Source organism: Bufo gargarizans, chromosome 1 (genome assembly GCF_014858855.1).
Source record: "Bufo gargarizans isolate SCDJY-AF-19 chromosome 1, ASM1485885v1, whole genome shotgun sequence".
NCBI classification, from domain to species: Eukaryota; Metazoa; Chordata; class Amphibia; order Anura; family Bufonidae; genus Bufo; species Bufo gargarizans.
This window is the reverse complement of record NC_058080.1, coordinates 76,964,531-76,988,074: the sequence shown is the minus strand read 5'-3', so window position 1 is coordinate 76,988,074 and position 23,544 is coordinate 76,964,531.

The window sequence follows — 23,544 nt, the reverse complement described above, 5'->3', positions numbered from 1 at the left end:
AGTACAATTTACATTTTTTTTTAACTGATCAACCCCTGAAAGGTCTTAATATTCATTTCAGATGCCGCGATAAGCGATGAACATGGCATCTAAGGGGTTCAATCAGGGCCGGCTCCAGGTTCATGTGGGCCCTTCGGCGATAAAGTCTCAGTGGGTCCCCTTGTGGCATTTTGCATGGCGCTTACAGCAATGAAACTGCATGTATTATAGATTATATACCTTATGCAAAGCATGCTACAGAGCGGATATATGTGAATCAGTCGTTATATGCCTACTTTCTACCCAGTGTTTCAGTCCCTCAGGTCTACTCACAGATATGTGCCCCCTCACAGTAGAACTGCCAACATACGCCCCTTCACAGTAGATATGCCAATATATGTGCCCCAACACAGTACATATGCCAAGATATGTGCACCCTTCACAGTAGATATCCCAAAATATGTGCCTCCTCACAGTTGATATGCCTAGATGTGTGCCCCTTCACAGTAGATGTGCCAAGATGTGTGCCCTCTTATGGTGGATATGCCAAGATATGTGCCCCCTTCACAGTGGTTATGCCCAGATGTGCCCCCTTCACAGGAAGTGAAAAATAAAAATAAAAATACTCCTCGCCTCAATTACCTGGCTCCTCTTATGATCTGTGCTCCCCATCAGCAGCAGCAGGATACTGTGACACATGGCGCTTCTGTGTAGGAGGAGCAGAGGCTGATTCCCAGCCTGCCCCGCTCCTCCGCCTACACAGATCAGCAGGACGATGTGTGAGGACATTGTGCTGTTGCTGTTGTTGAGCGCTGGTGGCTCAATGGTGGAATAGGGAGCAAATAGTTCCCTGCTACAGTGGGGTGCCTACAGTGTTTGGCACCCGGGGCGGGTCCTTACTCTGCCCCCTCCCCAATACTTAAAAAAAAAAAGTTACCCCCTCACAGTAGTATTGCCTTCATTTTACAGCCTTCACAGTAGTTTTGTACAGATGTGTGCCCCCTCACAGTAGTTATGCCCACATTGTGCCCTCTCACAGTAGTTATGCCCCCTCTGTGCCCCTTTCACAGTTGTAATGCCCTATCTGTGCCCCCTTCACAGTAATAATCCCCATTGTGCCCACTTTGCCGGAATAATCCCCATTGTGCCCCCTTCATAGTAATAATCCCCATTGTGCCCCCTTCATAGTAGAAATCCCCATTGTGCCCCTTCACAGTAATAATGCCAACTGTGCCCCCTTCACAGTAATAATGCCCACTGTGACCCCTTCATTGTAGCAATGCCCTCTGGTTCTGTGCCCCCTCCATAGTAGAAATGCCCATTGTGCCCCTTTCACATTAGTAATACCCTCTGTGCCCCCTCCAGAGTAGTAATGCCATCTGTGCCCCCTCCATAGTAATAAAGTCCTCTGTGCCCCCTCCATAGTAATAATGCCCATTGTGCCCCTTTCACATAAGTAATGCCCTCTGTGCCCCCTCCAGAGTAGCAATGCCATCTGTGCCCCTCCATAGTAGAAATGCCCTGTGTGCCCCCTCCATAGTAATAAAGACCTCTGTGCCCCCTCCATAGTAGAAATGCCCATTGTGACCCATTCACATTAGTAATGCCCTCTGTGCTCCCTCCAGAGTAGTAATGCCATCTGTTCCCCTCCATAGTAGAAATGCACTCTGCGCCCTCTCCATAGTAATAAAGACCACTGTGCCCCCTCCATAGTAGTAATTACCTCTGTGCCCCCTCCATAGTAATAAAGTCCTCTATGCCCCCTCCATAGTAATAAAGTCCTCTGTTCCTCCCCCATAGTAATAAAGTCCTCTGTGACCCCTCTGTATTAAAAAAACAAAAAACACAGTAACTACTCACCTTGTCCTGTTCCTGAAGCTCACAGTCCTCTCTTCCCTGCAGGCACAGAACGCTCTGCAGCACTGTGTGGGCGGAGCTTATGCAGATTACAGGGATGCAGGCTCCGCCCACACAGATCGGCAGCACAATCTGTGCCTGCAGGCTTAATGGTGGAGTGGCGAAAAGTCTTCCTGCTTCACCATTTAGAGCGCAGCTGGCCTGAAGGAGGGGAGGAGCGCGGGGAGCTGAGCAGTGAATGGCTTGCCTCAACACCTTGTTTCTGACAGAGGTGTACAATTTACATCCTGATTTTGAAGGTTCCTTTGCAAATTCTTTGATGTTAAGTTGGACTTCTTCGTCTACCATTCCCAGTCCAATAGACAGGTGAAGTGAACTTAGCAGAACCTGGAGAATTCCATGCATCACTTCATCTCTTCTAGTCCAGACAATTGTGTATCTTTTTTGCTTGGGCTGAAACACTCAAGTGAGTCTACAGGCAAGTCAATACTTTTAATTGTCTATATCCCCCCTTCCCATTACCACTTCATCTAATGTACCAGCTGCAGCAACCACTTATAGGGATTTTCTCCAGACAAATATTGCCCTATTCAAAATGTTTTATGAAGAAGTCAAGGTCTGGTTAGGTCTTCTAAGAATCTTCCCTTGAAGATACCTGTCCTACAGGTTTACTCTTGGCTTTCTGGATCCATTTAAGATATTGAAACCAATCAATCCTGTTATATGCTGACTACCTCCATCTCTCCATATCCCCAACTCCTTTCAAATGTCACACATCAGACCTTTTATGCTTAATCAATACTCCAGATACTCTGTGGTTGCTCTCTCTTCTGTTGGTCTTGAGAATGATTTAGAGGTTAAGAGCATCCTGGATGTAAAGAAGAAGGGAAGAACAAACCTACTATTTGGTGGACTTAAAAGGTTACGGTACAGAGGAGAAATCCTGGAAGCATGAATCAAATATTAACACACTAGCCCTTCTGTAGAAATTTTTGCAACAGTCTAGACCAAAGAAAAGGGAGCGCAAGGTAGCATAATCTTACCCAGTCATGCATATTCTATATACCAGGAGTTCTGGATTTGACCATTAACTGCCTGATCTCAGTACTGACCCTGTGCAGCCTGCCCTGACCTAAGACTGTTTAAACAGATTGCATGTAGTCTACCTGTACTAACCTAGGCCTATATCTGACTATGGTTTTGCCTGATCCTAGCTGCTCCACCCTGATATCCTTTGACCCCCATGGGTCAACAGTCACTTAATCGAAAACTACTTCATTAGTTGGTGACCTGGTGGTTCCCCTAAAGTGGAATCCAGATCCTTGTAAAGGGGTTAAAGCATGAAGACCATATTTCACTGGTTTCATGAGGTGATGAGATGTGCTGGGTTTATGCCACACAGATCTTTTCCCATAATAGTTATAAAGTTCAGTGTTAGTTTCATCTGACCAGAAAACATTCTTCCATGTATTTGGGGCATCTACCCCATATCATTAGGACAACAAGTTTTCTTAGAACAAAAAGTTTTCTTATGTTTTTCGTTAAACAATTGATTTTTTCTGGCTACTTTTACATAAAGGCTCCCCTCTGTGGATTCCACTGTTTGTAGTAGTCCAATAGACAGATACTTCCATCTCTTCTGTGGCTCTTTAGAGCTCTGTCACGGACGGTGTACAGGAAACAAGACAAAGCAACATGCATATATGACTAACTGGATCCAAAGCTAAGGAACCAAAAGGGAGATCCCTGCACAAGACCTATCACTTTCCCTGGCTGCTCAGCCTATGCAAAGATCCCAAAGGTGGATGGTTGCATATCCACATACCTCGACTATATAAGCCCTGAACACCCTACAATAGTGAGGGGACACAACCACCGGCTCCCTACACCAGACACAGAGGGAGTCAGGGTCACCTGGGATCCAGCAAACAGAAAATAACAGATAAATGTACAGCACTTAACTTTGTAGCAGACTGGGAAACAGGATCAGCATGCACACACACTCCAGGAAGAAGTATAAGCAGCCCATAATGCATTATGGGGAGGAATTTAAAGGGAAGCAATCAGTCCAACTACATGACAGCTGAGAGAGGCTAACGAGATGAGGAACTGAACAGCACAACAAAGAAAACTCAAGGAGGAGGTTCTGAAAGGCTTCTGTCAGAGCTTCTCAGCTGTCTGGTTGTGACAGTACCCCTCCCTCTACGAGTGGACTCCGGACACTCAGAACCCACCTTCTCAGGATGGGACCTATGGAAAGCTCTGATGAGACGAGAGGCCTTAATGTCCGTCACTGGGACCCACATCCTCTCCTCAGGACCATAACCCTCCCAATGAACAGGGTACTGAAGAGAACCACGGACAAGACGAGAATCCACAATCCTAGAGACCTGAAATTCAAGATTCCCATCAACCATAATCGGAGGAGGAGGCAAAAGCGAGGGTACAATGGGTTGAACATAAGGTTTCAATAAGGACTTATGAAAAATATTATGGATCTTCCAAGTCTGAGGAAGATCAAGACGGTAGGCAACAGGATTGATGACAGACAGGATTTTGTAATGCCCAATAAACCTAGGACCCAACTTCCAGGAGGGAACCTTCAATTTGATATTCTTGGTAGACAACCACACCAGATCACCAACATTCAGGTCCTGACCAAGCACACGTCTTTTATCTGCCACACGCTTACATCTCTCACTCATGCTCTTTAGATTATCCTGAATCTTTTGCCAAATAGATGACAAAGACGAGGAGAATCTGTCCTCATCAGGCAAACCAGAAGACCCCTCTCCCGAGAGTCCCAAACTGCGGATGAAACCCATATGCACCAACAAATTGTGACTTATCAGAGGACTCCTGACGACGGTTATTTAAAGCAAACTCAGCAAGGGACAAAAAAGAACACCAATCCTCTTGATTCTCTGCCACAAAACAGCACAGATATGTCTCCAGATTCTGATTGACGCGCTCCGTCTGGCCATTCGACTGTGGGTGGAAAGCAGAAGAGAATGACAAGCAAACCCCCAAGAGAACAGAAAGCCTTCCAGAACCTGGAAACAAACTGCGTGCCCCTATCAGAGACTATGTCTGAACGAATACCGTGCAATTTGACAATGTGATCAATAAATGCCTGCGCCAGCGTCTTAGCATTGGGCAAACCAGGAAAAGGGATGAAATGCACCATTTTGCTAAAACGGTCCACCACCACCAGAATCACAGTCTTCCCCGAGGAACGAGGCAGGTCCGTTATAAAGTCCATGGACAGATGTGTCCAAGGACGGGAAGGAATGGGTAAGGGAAGGAGAGGACCTGATGGCCGTGAATGAGGGACTGGCACGAGCGCAAGTCTCGCAGGCTGCCACAAAACCCTCAACCGACTTACGAAGTGCAGGCCACCAGAATCTCCGAGCGATGAGATCCAGTGTGGCTCTTGCCCCCGGGTGCCCAGCAAGGACCGTATCGTGGTGTTCCTTAAAAATATTGTGTCTTAAAGCGAGAGGCACAAACAACCTCCCAGGAGGACAAAGATCAGGAGCCTCTGACTGGGCTGCCTGCACCTCTGCCTCCAATTCAGAAAAAAGAGCAGAGACCACCACACCTTCAGCCAAAATGGGACCCGGGTCTTCAAATTTCCCGCCTCCCGGAAAACAACGTGACAGGGCATCTGCCTTCACATTCTTAACTCCAGGGCGGAACGTGACAACAAAATTAAACCTAGAAAAGAACAAAGACCATCTGGCCTGTCTCGGGTTCAGACGCTTGGCTGACTCCAAGTAGGCCAGATTTTTATGGTCAGTAAATACGGTAATAGGGTGTCTGGCTCCCTCTTGCTAATGGCGCCATTCCTCAAAAGCCAACTTGATGGCCAACAATTCCCTATCTCCCACATCGTAATTTCTCTCTGCGGAGGAGAGTTTTTTCGAGAAAAAGGCACACGGTCACCATTTGGCAGGAGAGGAACCCTGAGACAAGACTGCCCCCACACCCACCTCAGAAGCATCAACCTCAACTATGAAGGGTAAAGAAATATCAGGTTGCACCAAGATGGGAGCGGAAGCAAAACTCTCCTTGATATTAGAAAAAGCCTTACGCGCCTTTACTGACCAAGAAGAAAAATCTACCCCCTTTCTGGTCATATCAGTGAGTGGTTTAACAATAGAGGAATAACTCAAAATAAACTTCCTGTAATAATTGGCAAAGCCCAAAAAATGCATCAGCGCCTTCTGATTCTCAGGAAGCTCCCACTCAAGCACAGCGCGGACCTTCTCGGGGTCCATGCGAAAACCAGAAGCGGAGAGAAGAAACCCCAGACATTGCATATAATTTATTCTCCCGCAGGATGAGCAAGACCTGACGTAAATGTTCCTTATGAGTTTTGAAATCAGGAGAAAAAAATCAAAATGTCATGCAAATACACTAATACAAATTTTCCCATCAAATGATAAAAAATGCTGTTCATGAAATGCTGAAAAACAGCTGGGGCATTCATCAAACCAAAAGGCATAACCAAATTCTCAAAATGGCCCTCAGGGGTATTGAAGGCCGTCTTCCATTCGTCTCCTTCTCTGACCCTGACCAGGTTGTATGCCCCCCTTAGATCTTATTTGGAAAAGACTTTAGCCCTAACAACCTGGTTAAAAAGGTCCAGGATCAGAGGAAGTGGATAAGGGTCACGAATAGTGATACTGTTCAGCTCCCTGAAATCCAGACAAGGTCTTAAAAAACCATCTTTTTTCTTAACAAAGAAAAAAACAGCGGCAACAGGTGACTTCGAGGGTCGTATGTGTCCTTTTCTCAGACTCTCAGAGATATAAGCACGCATAGCGATCCTCTCAGGTTGGGAAAAAAGATTGTATAAACGAGATTTAGGCAGTTTGGCACCTGGGATGAGATTAATAGTAGGGATGAGCGAACTCGAACTGTATAGTTCGGGTTCGTACCGAATTTTGGGGTGTCCGTGACACGGACCCGAACCCGGACATTTTCGTAAAAGTCCGGGTTCAGTGTTCGTCGCTTTCTTGGCGCTTTTGTGACGCTTTCTTGGCGCTTTTTGAAAGGCTGCAAAGCAGCCAATCAACAAGCGTCATACTACTTGCCCCAAGAGGCCGTCACAGCCATGCCTACTATTGGCATGGCTGTGATTGGCCAGAGCACCATGTGACCCAGCCTCTATTTAAGCTGGAGTCACATAGCGCCGCCCGTCACTCTGCTCTGATTAGCGTAGGGAGAGGTTGCGGCTGCGACAGTAGGGTGAGATTAGGCAGATTAACTCCTCCAAAGGACTTGATTAATCGATCGATCTGCAGCTGTGCATCATTGAGCTGCTGAAATTCAATTGCTCACTGTTTTTAGGCTGCCCAGACCGTTTGTCAGTCACTTTTTTCCTGGGTGATCGACGGCCATCTTGTGTCTTGTGGTGCGCCAGCACAAGCTGCGACCAAGTGCATTTAACCCTCAATGGTGTGGTTGTTTTTTTTGCTAAAGCCTACATTAGGGTGAAGCTGTCACACCAAGTGCATTTAACCAGCAATAGTCTGTTTATTTTTTGGCCATATACTACATCAGGGGCAAGCTGCGCCTGTCACCAAGTGCATTTAACCCTCAATGGTGTGGTTGTTTTTTGGCTAAAGCCTACATCAGGGTGAAGCTGTCACACCAAGTGCATTTAACCAGCAATAGTCTGTTTATTTTTTGGCCATATACTACATCAGGGGCAAGCTGCGCCTGTCACCAAGTGCATTTAACCCTCAATGGTGTGGTTGTTTTTTGGCTAAAGCCTACATCAGGGTGAAGCTGTCACACCAAGTGCATTTAACCAGCAATAGTCTGTTCATTTTTTGGCCATATACTACATCAGGGGCAAGCTGCGCCCGTCACCAAGTGCATTTAACCCTCAGTAGTGTGGTTGGTCAAGCTGTCACACCAAGTGCATTTAACCAGCAATAGTCTGTTCATTTTTTGGCCATATACTACATCAGGGGCAAGCTGCGCCCGTCACCAAGTGCATTTAACCCTCAGTAGTGTGGTTGGTCAAGCTGTGACACCAAGTGTATTTAACCAGCAATAGTCTGTTCATTTTTTGGCCATATACTACATCAGGGGCAAGCTGCGCCTGTCACCAAGTGCATTTAACCCTCAATGGTGTGGTTGTTTTTTGGCTAAAGCCTACATCTGGGTGAAGCTGTCACACCAAGTGCATTTAACCAGCAATAGTCTGTTCATTTTTTGGCCATATACTACATCAGGGGCAAGCTGCGCCCGTCACCAAGTGCATTTAACCCTCAGTAGTGTGGTTGGTCAAGCTGTCACACCAAGTGCATTTAACCAGCAATAGTGTGGTTATTTTTTGGCCATATCCCAGTCTAATTCTGTCAGTAAATCCATACCGGTCACCCAGCGCCTAAATACTAGGCCTCAAATTTATATCCCGCTAAATCTGTCGTTACCGCTGTACTGTTGTGGCTGGGAAAGTTATTTAGTGTCCGTCAAAGCACATTTTTTGTTCAGGGTTTGAAATACAATTCCCAATTTAGCAATTTCATAATTTAGTGGTTTCTGCTATATCAGAGCTATTTGAAATCTATCCCTAAAAGGGTATATAATATTCAAGGTGCACATAGGGTCATTCAGAATAACTTCACACACACGCTACTGTGCATTTCCAAGTCTAATTCTGTTAGTAAATCCATACCGGTCACCCAGCGCCTAAATACTAGGCCTCAAATTTATATCCCGCTAAATCTGTCGTTACCGCTGTACTGTTGTGGCTGGGAAAGTTATTTAGTGTCCGTCAAAGCACATTTTTTGTTCAGGGTTGAAATACAATTCCCAATTTAGCAATTTCATAATTTAGTGGTTTCTGCTATATCAGAGCTATTTGAAATCTATCCCTAAAAGGGTATATAATATTCAAGGTGCACATAGGGTCATTCAGAATAACTTCACACACACGCTACTGTGCATTTCCAAGTCTAATTCTGTTAGTAAATCCATACCGGTCACCCAGCGCCTAAATACTAGGCCTCAAATTTATATCCCGCTAAATCTGTCGTTACCGCTGTACTGTTGTGGCTGGGCAAGTTATTTAGTGTCCGTCAAAGCACATTTTTTGTTCAGGGTTGAAATACAATTCCAAATTTAGCAATTTCATAATTTAGTGGTTTCTGCTATATCAGAGCTATTTGAAATCTATCCCTAAAAGGGTATATAATATTCAAGGTGCACATAGGGTCATTCAGAATAACTTCACACACACGCTACTGTGCATTTCCAAGTCTAATTCTGTTAGTAAATCCATACCGATCACCCAGCGCCTAAATACTAGGCCTCAAATTTATATCCCGCTAAATCTGTCGTTACCGCTGTACTGTTGTGGCTGGGAAAGTTATTTAGTGTCCGTCAAAGCACATTTTTTGTTCTGGGTTGAAATACAATTCCCAATTTAGCAATTTCATAATTTAGTGGTTTCTGCTATATCAGAGCTATTTGAAATCTATCCCTAAAAGGGTATATAATATTCAAGGTGCACATAGGGTCATTCAGAATAACTTCACACACACGCTACTGTGCATTTCCAAGTCTAATTCTGTTAGTAAATCCATACCGGTCACCCAGCGCCTAAATACTAGGCCTCAAATTTATATCCCGCTGAATTTGAATACAATACATTGGGCCAAATAATATTTTTGTTGTTGTGGTGAACCATAACAATGAGGAAAACATCTAGTAATGGACGCGGACGTGGACATGGTCGTGGTGGTGTTAGTGGACCCTCTGGTGCTGGGAGAGGACGTGGCCGTTCTGCTACATCCACACGTCCTAGTGTACCAACTACCTCAGGTCCCAGTAGCCGCCAGAATTTACAGCGATATATGGTGGGGCCCAATGCCGTTCTAAGGATGGTAAGGCCCAGTGGCGTCTCTAGCTTTCAAAATTTGGGGGGGCACACTGGGGGCCAGGACAAAAGTAGGGGGGGCAGCTATAACAACGATACATTTACACAAGTACGCTTCGAAATGCTGCGATACCTAAAACCGCAACAGGGAAGAAAAGTCCAGCTGTCTGTGGATGACACTTTTATAGAGAGGGGGATCTGTGGATGACACTGCTATGGGGGGGGATCTGTGGATGCCACATACCGGGTATAGCATCTTATGCTATATGTGTCATCCACAGATCCACCCCATGACAGTGTCATCCCCATTTCCCCCTCCATAACAGTGTCATCCCCATTTCTCCCTCCATAACAGTGTCATCCACAGATCCCCTCCCCTGCCTCTCACAGGAGTGTACATTTGACATTTCTAAACCGTAATCCATATCCTGCAGTAACTTTAACTTTAAATCAGGAATCAGCAGCCGCTCATCTCTACTAGTACCTTAACCTTACACCACTCGGCTAGCTTCGGTAACAGGGCCAGGCTACAGCCTACAGGTACTGCCTGTTAGTTGTTATCGAGCGAGCGCTCATTTCTGCAGGTCAGAGGATACGGATTACAGTTTAGAAGAAATGTACACTCCTGTGAGCGGTCCAGACCAGTGGCGGATCCAGAGCCTGGTCTCGGGAGAGGCACTTCCAGATTATTTTCTGTCCGCCGCCACAGAACAAGGGTGCTTATAGAACAGACTCCACAGTGTAGCGGTATACTGTATACTGTGTGGCACAGTGTAGCGGTATATTGTATATCGTGGGGCACAGTGTAGAGGTATACTGTATATTGTGTGGCACAGTGTAGAGGTATACTGTATATTGTGGGGCACAGTGTAGCTGTATACTGTGTGGCACAGTGTAGCGGTATACTGTATATCGTGGGGCACAGTGTAGAGGTATACTGTATATCGTGGGGCACAGTGTAGAGGTATACGGTATACTGTGTGGCACAGTGTAGAGGTATACTGTGTGGCACAGTGTAGAGGTATACTGTGTGGCACAGTGTAGAGGTATACTGTGTGGCACAGTGTAGAGGTATACTGTGTGGCACAGTGTAGAGGTATACTGTGTGGCACAGTGTAGAGGTATACTGTGTGGCACAGTGTAGAGGTATAATGTGTGGCACAGTGTAGAGGTATACTGTGTGGCACAGTGTAGAGGTATACTGTATAGTGTGTGGCACAGTGTAGAGGTATACTGTATATTGTGTGGCACAGTGTAGAGGTATACTGTATATTGTGTGGCACAGTGTAGAGGTATACTGTATATTGTGTGGCACAGTGTAGGCTATATGTGTATAACATAAACATATTTCACATGAACACTTACAGTTACTTGGCTTGGCCCTTGGGGATCTCGGACGCCACTTCCACACTTTGTCCGGGGGCTCGGCGGAGCTGATGTGTTTTATCCTAATGAGAAAGATTTCATAATAAGGATTTGGAGAAGGGGCAGAGGGATAGCAGAGCAGGGAGAGGCTGGTGCTGCTACTAGGGGGTCATACCATGGGGGAGTAATAAAGCCCACCATTATGCCCCCCAGTAGAAATAATTCTCCTTATAATGTGACAATGCAAAAAATACCCCCTTATGCCCCCAGTTGAGCTAATGTCCCCCATAATGTGCCAGTATAAAATACCCCTATATAGTGCCCCCAGTAAATGCCCCCATAGTGCTCCTCTCCCCCTTCCTCCTAGTGCCCCCCATAATGTACCAGTATAAAATGCCCCAGTAGATGCCCTCAGTGTCCCCCATAATTTTGCAAGTATAAATTACCCCTTCTTAGTGCCCCCGTAGATGACTCCATAGTACTCCTCTCACCCCTTCCCCATAGTACCCACCATAATGTGTCCCAGTATAAAATGCTACTGTACAGAGCCCCCCATATAAAACACCCCTTCTTTGTGTTGCCTCAGTAGATGCCCCTATAGTGCCCACCAATAATGTGCCAGTAATAAGCCCCCCATTACGTGCCAGTAATAAGCCCCCCATTACGTGCCAGTAATAAGCCCCCCATTACGTTCCAGTAATAAGCTCCCCATTACGTGCCAGTAATAAGCCCCCCATCATGTGCCAGTAATAAGCCCCCCCATCATGTGCCAGTAATAAGCCCCCCATTACGTGTCAGTAATAAGCCCCCCATTACGTGCCAGTAATCATGTGCCATTATTAAGTCGCCCCCCATTACGTGTCAGTAATAAGCCCCCCATTACGTGCCAGTAATCATGTGCCATTATTAAGTCCCCCCCATCATGTGCCATTATTAAGTCCCCCCCCATCATGTGCCATTATTAAGTCCCCCCCCATCATGTGCCATTATTAAGTCCCCCCCATCATGTGCCATTATTAAGTCCCCCCATCATGTGCCATTATTAAGTCCCCCCATCATGTGCCATTATTAAGTCCCCCTCCGTCATGTGCCATTATTAAGTCCCCCCTCCGTCATGTGCCATTATTAAGTCCCCCCCATCATGTGGCATTATTAAGTCCCCCCCATCATGTGGCATTATTAAGTCCCCCCCATCATGTGGCATTATTAAGTCCCCCCCATCATGTGGCATTATTAAGTCCCCCCCATCATGTGGCATTATTCAGTCCCCCCATCATGTGGCATTATTAAGTCCCCCACCCCTTCAGTATCACTATTGTAAAAAAAAAAAAAAAGAACACACATACTAACCTCAGTGGCAGCGATGCGATGCAGGCCTCTTCTGGTCTGTGTCCCACGCTGTATGGCTCAGGCAGCGCGATGACGTCATCGCGCCGCCTGCGCCGGCTTCTGATAGGCTGCCGGCCTAGTGCCGGCAGCCTATCAGAGCAAGGGGAAGGGACACGCCTCTCCCTCCCCTGCACCGCCGCTGGCACAGGCAGTATTAAGGAGATGAGCGCAATGGAAGCGCTCATCTCCCTGTGCCCGGCGGCGGCTCACTTTATGGGGGGGGGGCGCATTTTAGTTGGGGGGGCACATGGGGGGGCCGAGCATGATGTAGGGGGGGCCGTGGCCCCCTCTGGCCCCCCTCTGGCCCCCCCCTGGCGACGCCACTGGTAAGGCCTGAGCAGGTACAGGCATTAGTCAATTGGGTGGCCGACAGTGGATCCAGCACGTTCACATTATCTCCCACCCAGTCTTCTGCAGAACGCGCACAGATGGCGCCTGAAAACCAACCCCATCAGTCTGTCACATCACCCCCATGCATATCAGGGAAACTGTCTGAGCCTCAAGTTATGCAGCAGTCTCTTATGCTGTTTGAAGACTCTGCTGGCAGGGTTTCCCAAGGGCATCCACCTAGCCCTTCCCCAGCAGTGGAAGACATAGAGTGCACTGACGCACAACCACTTATGTTTCCTGATGATGAGGACATGGGAATACCACCTCAGCATGTCTCTGATGATGACGAAACACAGGTGCCAACTGCTGCGTCTTTCTGCAGTGTGCAGACTGAACAGGAGGTCAGGGATCAAGACTGGGTGGAAGACGATGCAGGGGACGATGAGGTCCTAGACCCCACATGGAATGAAGGTCGTGCCACTGACTTTCACAGTTCGGAGGAAGAGGCAGTGGTGAGACCGAGCCAACAGCGTAGCAAAAGAGGGAGCAGTGGGCAAAAGCAGAACTCCCGCCGCCAAGAGACTCCGCCTGCTACTGACCGCCGCCATCTGGGACCGAGCACCCCAAAGGCAGCTTCAAGGAGTTCCCTGGCATGGCACTTCTTCAAACAATGTGCTGACGACAAGACCCGAGTGGTTTGCATGCTTTGCCATCAGAGCCTGAAGCGAGGCATTAACGTTCTGAACCTGAGCACAACCTGCATGACCAGGCACCTGCATGCAAAGCATGAACTGCAGTGGAGTAAACACCTTAAAACCAAGGAAGTCACTCAGGCTCCCCCTGCTACCTCTTCTGCTGCTGCCGCCTCGGCCTCTTCTGCTGCTGCCGCCTCGGCCTCTTCTGCTGCTGCCGCCTCGGCCTCTTCCTCCGCCTCTGGAGGAACGTTGGCACCTGCCGCCCAGCAAACAGGGGATGTACCACCAACACCACCACCACCTCCGTCACCAAGCGTCTCAACCATGTCACACGGCAGCGTTCAGCTCTCCATCTCACAAACATTTGAGAGAAAGCGTAAATTCCCACCTAGCCACCCTCGATCCCTGGCCCTGAATGCCAGCATTTCTAAACTACTGGCCTATGAAATGCTGTCATTTAGGCTGGTGGACACAGACAGCTTCAAACAGCTCATGTCGCTTGCTGTCCCACAGTATGTTGTTCCCAGCCGCCACTACTTCTCCAAGAGAGCCGTGCCTTCCCTGCACAACCAAGTATCCGATAAAATCAAGTGTGCACTGCGCAACGCCATCTGTAGCAAGGTCCACCTAACCACAGATACGTGGACCAGTAAGCACGGCCAGGGACGCTATATCTCCCTAACTGCACACTGGGTAAATGTAGTGGCAGCTGGGCCCCAGGCGGAGAGCTGTTTAGCGCACGTCCTTCCGCCGCCAAGGATCGCAGGGCAACATTCTTTGCCTCCTGTTGCCACCTCCTCCTTCTCGGCTTCCTCCTCCTCTTCTTCCACCTACTCATCCAGTCAGCCACACACCTTCACCACCAACTTCAGCACAGCCCGGGGTAAGCGTCAACAGGCCATTCTGAAACTCATATGTTTGGGGGACAGGCCCCACACCGCACAGGAGTTGTGGCGGGGTATAGAACAACAGACCGACGAGTGGTTGCTGCCGGTGAGCCTCAAGCCCGGCCTGGTGGTGTGTGATAATGGGCGAAATCTCGTTGCAGCTCTGGGACTAGCCAATTTGACGCACATCCCTTGCTTGGCGCATGTGCTGAATTTGGTGGTGCAGAAGTTCATTCACAACTACCCCGACATGTCAGAGCTGCTGCATAAAGTGCGGGCCGTCTGTTCGCGCTTCCGGCGTTCACATCCTGCTGCTGCTCGCCTGTCTGCGCTACAGCGTAACTTCGGCCTTCCCGCTCACCGCCTCATATGCGACATGCCCACCAGGTGGAACTCCACCTTGCACATGCTGGACAGACTGTGCGAGCAGCAGCAGGCCATAGTGGAGTTTCAGCTACAGCACCACTTCACCACCAATGACTGGGCCTCCATGCGAGACCTGTGTGCCCTGTTGCGCTGTTTCGAGTACTCCACCAACATGGCCAGTGGCGATGACGCCGTTATCAGCGTTACAATACCACTTCTATGTCTCCTTGAGAAAATACTTAGGGCGATGATGGAAGAGGAGGTGGCCCAGGAGGAGGAGGAAGAGGGGTCATTTTTAGCACTTTCAGGCCAGTCTCTTCGAAGTGACTCAGAGGGAGGTTTTTGGCATCAGCAGAGGCCAGGTACAAATGTGGCCAGCCAGGGCCTACTACTGGAGGACGAGGAGGACGAGGATGAGGAGGAGGTGGAGGAGGATGAGGATGAAGCATGGTCACAGCGGGGTGGCACCCAACGCAGCTCGGGTCCATCACTGGTGCGTGGCTGGGGGGAAAGGCAGGACGATGACGATACGCCTCCCACAGAGGACAGCTTGTCCTTACCCCTGGGCAGCCTGGCACACATGAGCGACTACATGCTGCAGTGCCTGCGCAACGACAGCAGAGTTGCCCACATTTTAACCTGTGCGGACTACTGGGTTGCCACCCTGCTGGATCCACGCTACAAAGACAATGTGCCCACCATACTTCCTGCACTGGAGCGTGATAGGAAGATGCGCGAGTACAAGCGCACATTGGTAGACGCGCTACTGAGAGCATTCCCAAATGTCACAGGGGAACAAGTGGAAGCCCAAGGCCAAGGCAGAGGAGGAGCAAGAGGTCGCCAAGGCAGCTGTGTCACGGCCAGCTCCTCTGAGGGCAGGGTTAGCATGGCAGAGATGTGGAAAACTTTTGTCAACACGCCACAGCTAGCTGCACCACCACCTGATACGCAACGTGTTAGCAGGAGGCAACATTTCACTAACATGGTGGAACAGTACGTGTGCACACCCCTCCACGTACTGACTGATGGTTCGGCCCCATTCAACTTCTGGGTCTATAAATTGTCCACGTGGCCAGAGCTAGCCTTTTATGCCTTGGAGGTGCTGGCCTGGCCGGCGGCCAGCGGTTTGTCTGAACGTTTATTCAGCACGGCAGGGGGCGTCATTACAGACAAACGCAGCCGCCTGTCTACAGCCAATGTGGACAAGCTGATGTTCATAAAAATGAACCAGGCATGGATCCCACAGGACCTGTCCGTCCCTTGTCCAGATTAGACATTAACTACCTCCCCTTAACCATATATTATTGGACTCCAGGGCACTTCCTCATTCAATCCTATTTTTATTTTCATTTTACCATTATATTGCGAGGCTACCCAAAGTTGAATGAACCTCTCCACTGTCTGGGTGCCGGGGCCTAAATATATGCCAATGGACTGTTCCAATGTTGGGTGACGTGAAGCCTGATTCTCTGCTATGACATGAAGACTGATTCTCTGCTGACATGAAGCCAGATCCTCTGTTACGGGACCTCTCTCCTCTGCCTGGGTGCTGGGCCTAAATATCTGAAAATGGACTGTTGCAGTGGTGGCTGACGTGAAGCCTGATTTTCTGCTATGACATGCAGACTGATTCTCTGCTGACATGAAGCCAGATTGTCTGTTACGGGACCTCTCTCCTCTGCCTGGGTGCTGGGCCTAAATATCTGACAATGGACTGTTGCAGTGGTGGCTGACGTGAAGCCTGATTTTCTGCTATGACATGCAGACTGATTCTCTGCTGACATGAAGCCAGATCCTCTGTTACGGGACCTCTCTCCTCTGCCTGTGTGCTGGGCCTAAATATATGCCAATGGACTGTTGCAGTGGTGGCTGACGTGAAGCCTGATTCTCTGCTATGACATGCAGACTAATTCTCTGCTGACATGAAGCCAGATTGTCTGTTACGGGACCTCTCTCCTCTGCCTGGGTGCTGGGCCTAAATTTATGAAAATGGACTCTTACAGTGGTGGGTGACGTGAAGCCTGATTCTCTGCTATGATATGAAGACTGATTCTCTGCTGACATGAAGCCAGATTGTCTGTTACGGGACCTCTCTTCTCTGCCTGGGTGCTGGGCCTAAATTTATGACAATGGACTGTTGCAGTGGTGGCTGACGTGAAGCCTGATTCTCTGCTATGACATGCAGACTAATTCTCTGCTGACATGAAGCCAGATTGTCTGTTACGGGACCTCTCTCCTCTGCCTGGGTGCTGGGCCTAGATTTATGAAAATGGACTCTTACAGTGGTGGGTGACGTGAAGCCTGATTCTCTGCTATGACATGAAGACTGATTCTCTGCTATGACATGAAGACTGATTCTCTGCTGACATGAAGCCAGATTGTCTGTTACGGGACCTCTCTCCTCTGCCTGGGTGCTGGGCCTAAATTTATGACAATGGACTGTTGCAGTGGTGGCTGACGTGAAGCCTGATTCTCTGCTATGACATGCAGACTAATTCTCTGCTGACATGAAGCCAGATTGTCTGTTACGGGACCTCTCTCCTCTGCCTGGGTGCTGTGCCTAAATTTATGACAATGGACTGTTGCAGTGGTGGCTGACGTGAAGCCTGATTCTCTGCTATGACATGCAGACTGATTCTCTGCTGACATGAAGACAGATTCTCTGTTACGGGACCTCTCTCCTCTGCCTGGGTGCCGGGGCCTAAATATCTGAGAATGGACTGTTCCAGTGGTGGGTGACGTGAAGCCAGATTCTCTGCTATGGGACCTCTGTCCAATTGATTTTGGTTAATTTTTATTTATTTAATTTTTATTTTTATTCATTTCCCTATCCAAATTTGTTTGCAGGGGATTTACCTACATGTTGCTGCCTTTTGCAGCCCTCTAGCCCTTTCCTGGGCTGTTTTACAGCCTTTTTAGTGCCGAAAAGTTCGGGTCCCCATTGACTTCAATGGGGTTCGGGTTCGGGACGAAGTTCGGATCGGGTTTGGATCCCGAACCCGAACATTTTCGGGAAGTTCGGCCGAACTTCTCGATCCCGAAAATCCAGGTGTCCGCTCAACTCTAATTAATAGGGCAATCGTACTCCCTGTGCAGGGGCAAATCCTGAACTCCACTCTCAGAGAAGACATCCGAAAATTCAGAGAGAAAAGATGGTACAGTCTTAGTAGCAACTTTAGAAATAGATGTCGTGAGGCAATTCTCTCTGCAAAAGTCACTCCAACCATTTATTTGCCTCGCTTGCCAATCAATGGTGGGGTTATGTTTAGTGAGCCAGGTTAGCCCCAACACTAGAGGAATAGGCAAACCGCTAAGGACGAAACATGACACATCCTCAACATGAGCATCACTCACAATTAAACGGATATTGTGAACTATGCCCTTTAATGATTTCTGAGAAAGTGGAGCGGAATCAATAGCAAAAACAGGAATATCCTTTCCCAAAGTGCGCACCTGGAAACCATGAGTTATTGCAAATTGATTATCAATGAGATTGACAGCTGCTCCACTATCCACAAAAATCTCACAAAAAATGCTCTTGCTCTCTAGCGCCACCCTAGCAGGCAGGACAAAACGGGAACTACAAGCAAACGGAAAACCTTAAATTTCCGTCTCAACCCTGCCAATTGTAACAGACTGAACATTTTTAAAAGATTTTTTCCTGTTTGTTTCTTTATTACTCCCAGAAAACTGCCTAAATCTCCTAGAGGGACAAACATTTGCCAAATGATTTATACCTCCACAACAAAAACAAACCCTCCCATGCGAGCTGAATCTTCTATTGTCAGAAGCAATCAACCCCAGCTGCATGGGCTCCTGCTCAGAAGGGGCTGACAGCGACCGAGACCCCTACGCACAGAATGAGACCGCTGCACTGTCCTGGGACTGAGTATGACAGGAAGGAGACATCTCTCCTCTCTCTCTAAGACGCCTGTCAATACGAACGGCCTGAGACATAGCAGAGTCCAAAGAAATAGGCCTCTCATGAAAGGCAAATGCATCTTTCAATCCCTCTGAAAGACCATGGCAAAATTGACTTCGGAGTGCAGCATCATTCCAACCAGTATCAGCTGCCCATCTCCGAAATTCTGAGCAGTATATATCTGCGGATTGTTTACCCTGGCATAATAGACGTAGTCTAGACTCAGCCAGAGCAATACGATTCGGATCATCATATATCTGACCCAGGGCTAAAAAGAATTCATCCACTGAACGGAGAGGCCGTGCCCCCTCCGGCAGCGAAAAGGCCCAAGACTGAGCGTTACCCCTGAGCAGCGATATAATGATCCCCATCCTCCGTTCCTCATCACCAGAGGAATGGGGAAGAAGGCGAAAATGGAGTTTGCAAGCCTCTCTAAAACGCACAAAATTCTCACTACCCCTGGAGAAGGTATCCGGGAGCGAGATCTTAGGCTCAGAACAAACTCCATGAATGCAAGCTGAACCGGTCACTTGAAGCTGAGAAAAAGTGTTACGGAGATCAGCTACCTCCAATGAAAGACCCTGGAAGCGTTCAGCCAAAAGTGAAACCGGATCCATGCTAGAGACGGTTTTGGCGGCTTATAATGTCACGGACGGTGTACAGGAAACAAGACAAAGCAACATGCATATATGACTCACTGGATCCAAAGCTAAGGAACCAAAAGGGAGATCCCTGCACAAGACCTAGCACTTTCCCTGGCTGCTCAGCCTATGCAAATATCCCAAAAGTGGATGGTTGCTTATCCACATACCTCGACTATATAACCCCTGAACACCCTACAATAGTGAGGGGACACAACCACCGGCTCCCTACACCAGACACGGAGGGAGTCAGGGTCACCTGGGATCCAGCAAACAGAAAATAACATATAAATGTACAGCACTAAACTTTGTAGCAGACTGGAAAACAGGATCAGCATGCACACACACTCCAGGAAGTAGTATAAGCCGCCCAGTAAAGCATTATGGGGAGGAATTTAAAGGGAAGCAATCAGTCCAACTACATGACAGCTGAGAGAGGCTAACGAGATGAGGAACTGAACAGCACAACAAAGAAAACTCAAGGAGGAGGTTCTGAAAGGCTTCTGTCAGAGCTTCTCAGCTGTCTGGTTGTGACAAGCTCCTTCTGGATTATCATTGTTTTTTTGGTTGAATCTTTGATTAGTGGCCTTTTTGCCTGGTCTATTAGGTTTGGTTGGAGCCCCCTCTTGTCAGTTTTGTTATTGAGCCATTTCCTTTTCTTTAGTTATATTGGATTTAATGGTGCTCTGGGGGATGCCGAAAGTTTGGGATATTTTTTTTATTACTTAACCCTGATCTATACTTCTCTACAACTTGTCTCTGAACTGTCAGGAGAGCTCCTCAGTCTTCATGTTGTCTGCTAAGTAGAGCTGCAGACTCGGGGGGCCTTTCAGAACAGGTATAGTTATTCTCACATGACAGATCATGTGGCACTTTGCACACAGGGGATTTTATTCAACTAATTATGTGACATTGGAAGTTAATTGGTTTGATCAGACTTTATTTTATTCTCAGTGGGCATGGGTTAAAACATATGCACTCACAACTTCTCAGTATTTATTTTTTTTAAACAAGGCATTATTTGCATTCCACTGTAACAATTTGGACTATTTTGCAAGGATCCTTATACAAAAAATGTTTTTAATTTCAGGTTGCAATGGAACAAAACTGGAAATATCAAGGGGGTGAATACATAGACAAGGCACTAATTTACCCATAAATGCATGTATAACAAAATGAAGCTTCTCCCTAGATTTGTATATATGACACTGATGAGCATACCATTTTTGTGGATAGCACCCTATAAGCAGGGGTTACCTTCATCTTTATGAAATACATAGTTCTTTCTACACTGCATGTAAGGGAACATGTTAATAATTTTGGTGGCTCCAAATTGCCTTGGATGTGGATGAGAATAAGTCAGAACTTAAGGCACTTGAATCTGTTCTTGACAAATCAGCAAGCTGCCTTACATTTCTCCTCTATACACAATATACATGCATAACAGCAGTATAGCTATACAGTATGTATTAGAGCAGTAGCAGCTGAATCTGGGTTCCTCTACTAAATAGGCTCTTACCAGTATTACAAATAACACTTGGTAGATGGGATTAGCCTACACATTTTACATTGGGGACCAGGAGCATCAAGTTGCACTTTCGCATGGCAAGTTTAATTTCCAAAAAGTTCCCTTAACACATTTTGTTGCCTAATTGCATATTTGAAAACAGAAGTTAATAGAAATAAGATTTGCTATGCTAAATACACCAGAAATCTGACCAAATTTGCATCTAACATCCTGGCGTGTATGACTTGCCTGAAAGACCGTGTTCTGCAGTATCGTACACAATATAGTGTGGTACAGTTAGGCAAATCAATAGGTAAAACAATTTTTGTTTAAAAGGATACCAATACATATATTAAAATAATGTGGTATCGTGGGTGCATTTACTTACTTCACGAGGGGGGGGCGGTTTACCAGGATAAGCATAATACACCTGTAAACCGAGTACCCCCCAGCCTGGATCTTCTAGAGTTTTAACGGATGAAGGCAGCCAATCACACGAGTGCTCCTGATGAAGGGACGTGCCTGTCCCGAAACGCGTTGAGCCGGATTTATATGTACATGCAATAAAAACCTTTGAAGAGAAGCACCCGTGTGATTGGCTGCCTTCATCCGTTAAAACTCTAGAAGCGATCCAGGCTGGGGGGGTACTCGGTTTACAGGTGTATTATGCTTATTCTGGTAAACCGCCCCCCTCGTGAAGTGAGTAAATGCACCCACGATACCACATTATTTTAATATTATTTTAATATATGTATTAGTATATGTATTGGTATCCTTTTAAACAAAAATTGTTTTACCTATTGATCTGCCTAACTGTACCACACTATATTGTGTACGATACTGCAGAACACGGTCTCTCAGGCACTTGAGACGGTATGCAGTGATCCTACCCATGTGTACAATCTTTTTATCCTTCTTATCCTTTCGGCAGAATTTATTTATGTGTACAATCATTTGATCTTTTATGCAGATTTTTTACATATGTGTATATATATATATATATATATATATACATTTTTATCCTACACATTGATATCTCTATACACATCCCTTTACCTCCACTCCTTTTACAAATAAAACGCTGATGCAAAACCTATTACACACTTAAGCAGCTCGACAAGAATCGACCACTACTGGTTTATTCAAAAATAGGTGAGATCTGGATGGTATTTCCACCCACCAGTCCCCCTATTTTGGCATACTACCATATTCTATACAGGCAGACACCCTTGTCGACCTGACTAAACCCGGAGCAGTCTCTAGTACCTAGCACCCAACTTTCTTTCCACCCCACTCCTAGAAACCCGAGGCGCCTCTAGTCTTTCAGATCTAGTGGAATCCCTTCTAATAGATCCGTCTGACCCTCATACTTTCTCTCTCTCTCTCATACCTTGCATGACTTGCGCCAGAATTATGTTTAGGAAAATTTAGCTGCTCACTGGACAGCATCTAGAAAAAAAGGGTTATCAGAAAGGGTCATGGCCTTAAATGTGTCAATATGCAACAAAATTTGGCACAAAATGTTGTTGCCAATAAAGACAACCAAGAGATGACCTACTGTAATGAAAAGGAAAAAAGTGTCTAGCATATCTAGCAAGATATGTCAAATGGATAATATACTGTGATGAATTTGGCACATCTCCAGCCTCTCTGGTCTAGTTTTAAGCTGAGTTTAAGACAGTAATAATAAATCTGCCCCTACAGTATATGTATAATTAAATAAGATGCAATCTCTGGGCCAAAAGAAAAGGACACTGGGATTAGAACCTTGCTCTCCCAGGAAGTACCTAGGGTTATTAATACACCGTTAGACCTCTTAACCTCTGAGTCAACTCATTCGCCTGATGAATTTCGGTTTAATAAGCTGCAACATAAATAATAAGCAAGTAGTCAGAAAACTCCCGGCTATAGAGATGAAATATACATTGTTTATGAAATCCAATTATTAGTGCAATGCTGGCAAACTCTCTTATCATGCTTTTCTCTTTGAAAGAAACCTCACTCGCCTCTCCCAACCAGGAACAGGTCAATGAAAGTTGACATCATCCAATATAACTTCACTGTCTTCGAATCTTGGCAGTGGGTCTAATTCATTTACATGAGAATAGATTACTGATCAGTTATTATCCAAAGAGCAAACCCTACTGTGCCTACTGGAGGATGGGATAGAGAAGCAGCCATCCAAGAAAAACTTTATCATGTATTTTATCTGTGACATTTTTCTACGTATACGGAAAATGAAAACACAAAAAGAAATGCCTACATAGATTTTTTCCCATCTCTCGAATTTTTATTCTCCTGCGAATGGCCACTAACGCACTAGAGGTTAATTAGAAATATATATCTTCTATACGTGTCATCTGAGTATTTCTCTCCGAAAGTTTAAGCAGTTTGTTGACTTTACGATTGCATCTATTTATCTGTCAAAGTCTTTGAGAAAGCAGCAGTTCCTCATTATGAATTGATTCCAAATTGTCGAAAAGTTGCGGATGTTTGCTAACTTGGGAGGTTTGGAGTATTTGTGTCTTTCTTTTTCATTTTGGAGTCCCTGGTGGATGAGAAATCTATTTTACATAATTTGTATGAAGGAGTCAAATTAACATGACATCTCTCTCCTAACACTGAACTATAGGGCGCAAATGGAATTAAAATGATGTCCTTTTGTACTGCACATTTCAATTTAATATTAATGTGCTGTAGGGATTCTTT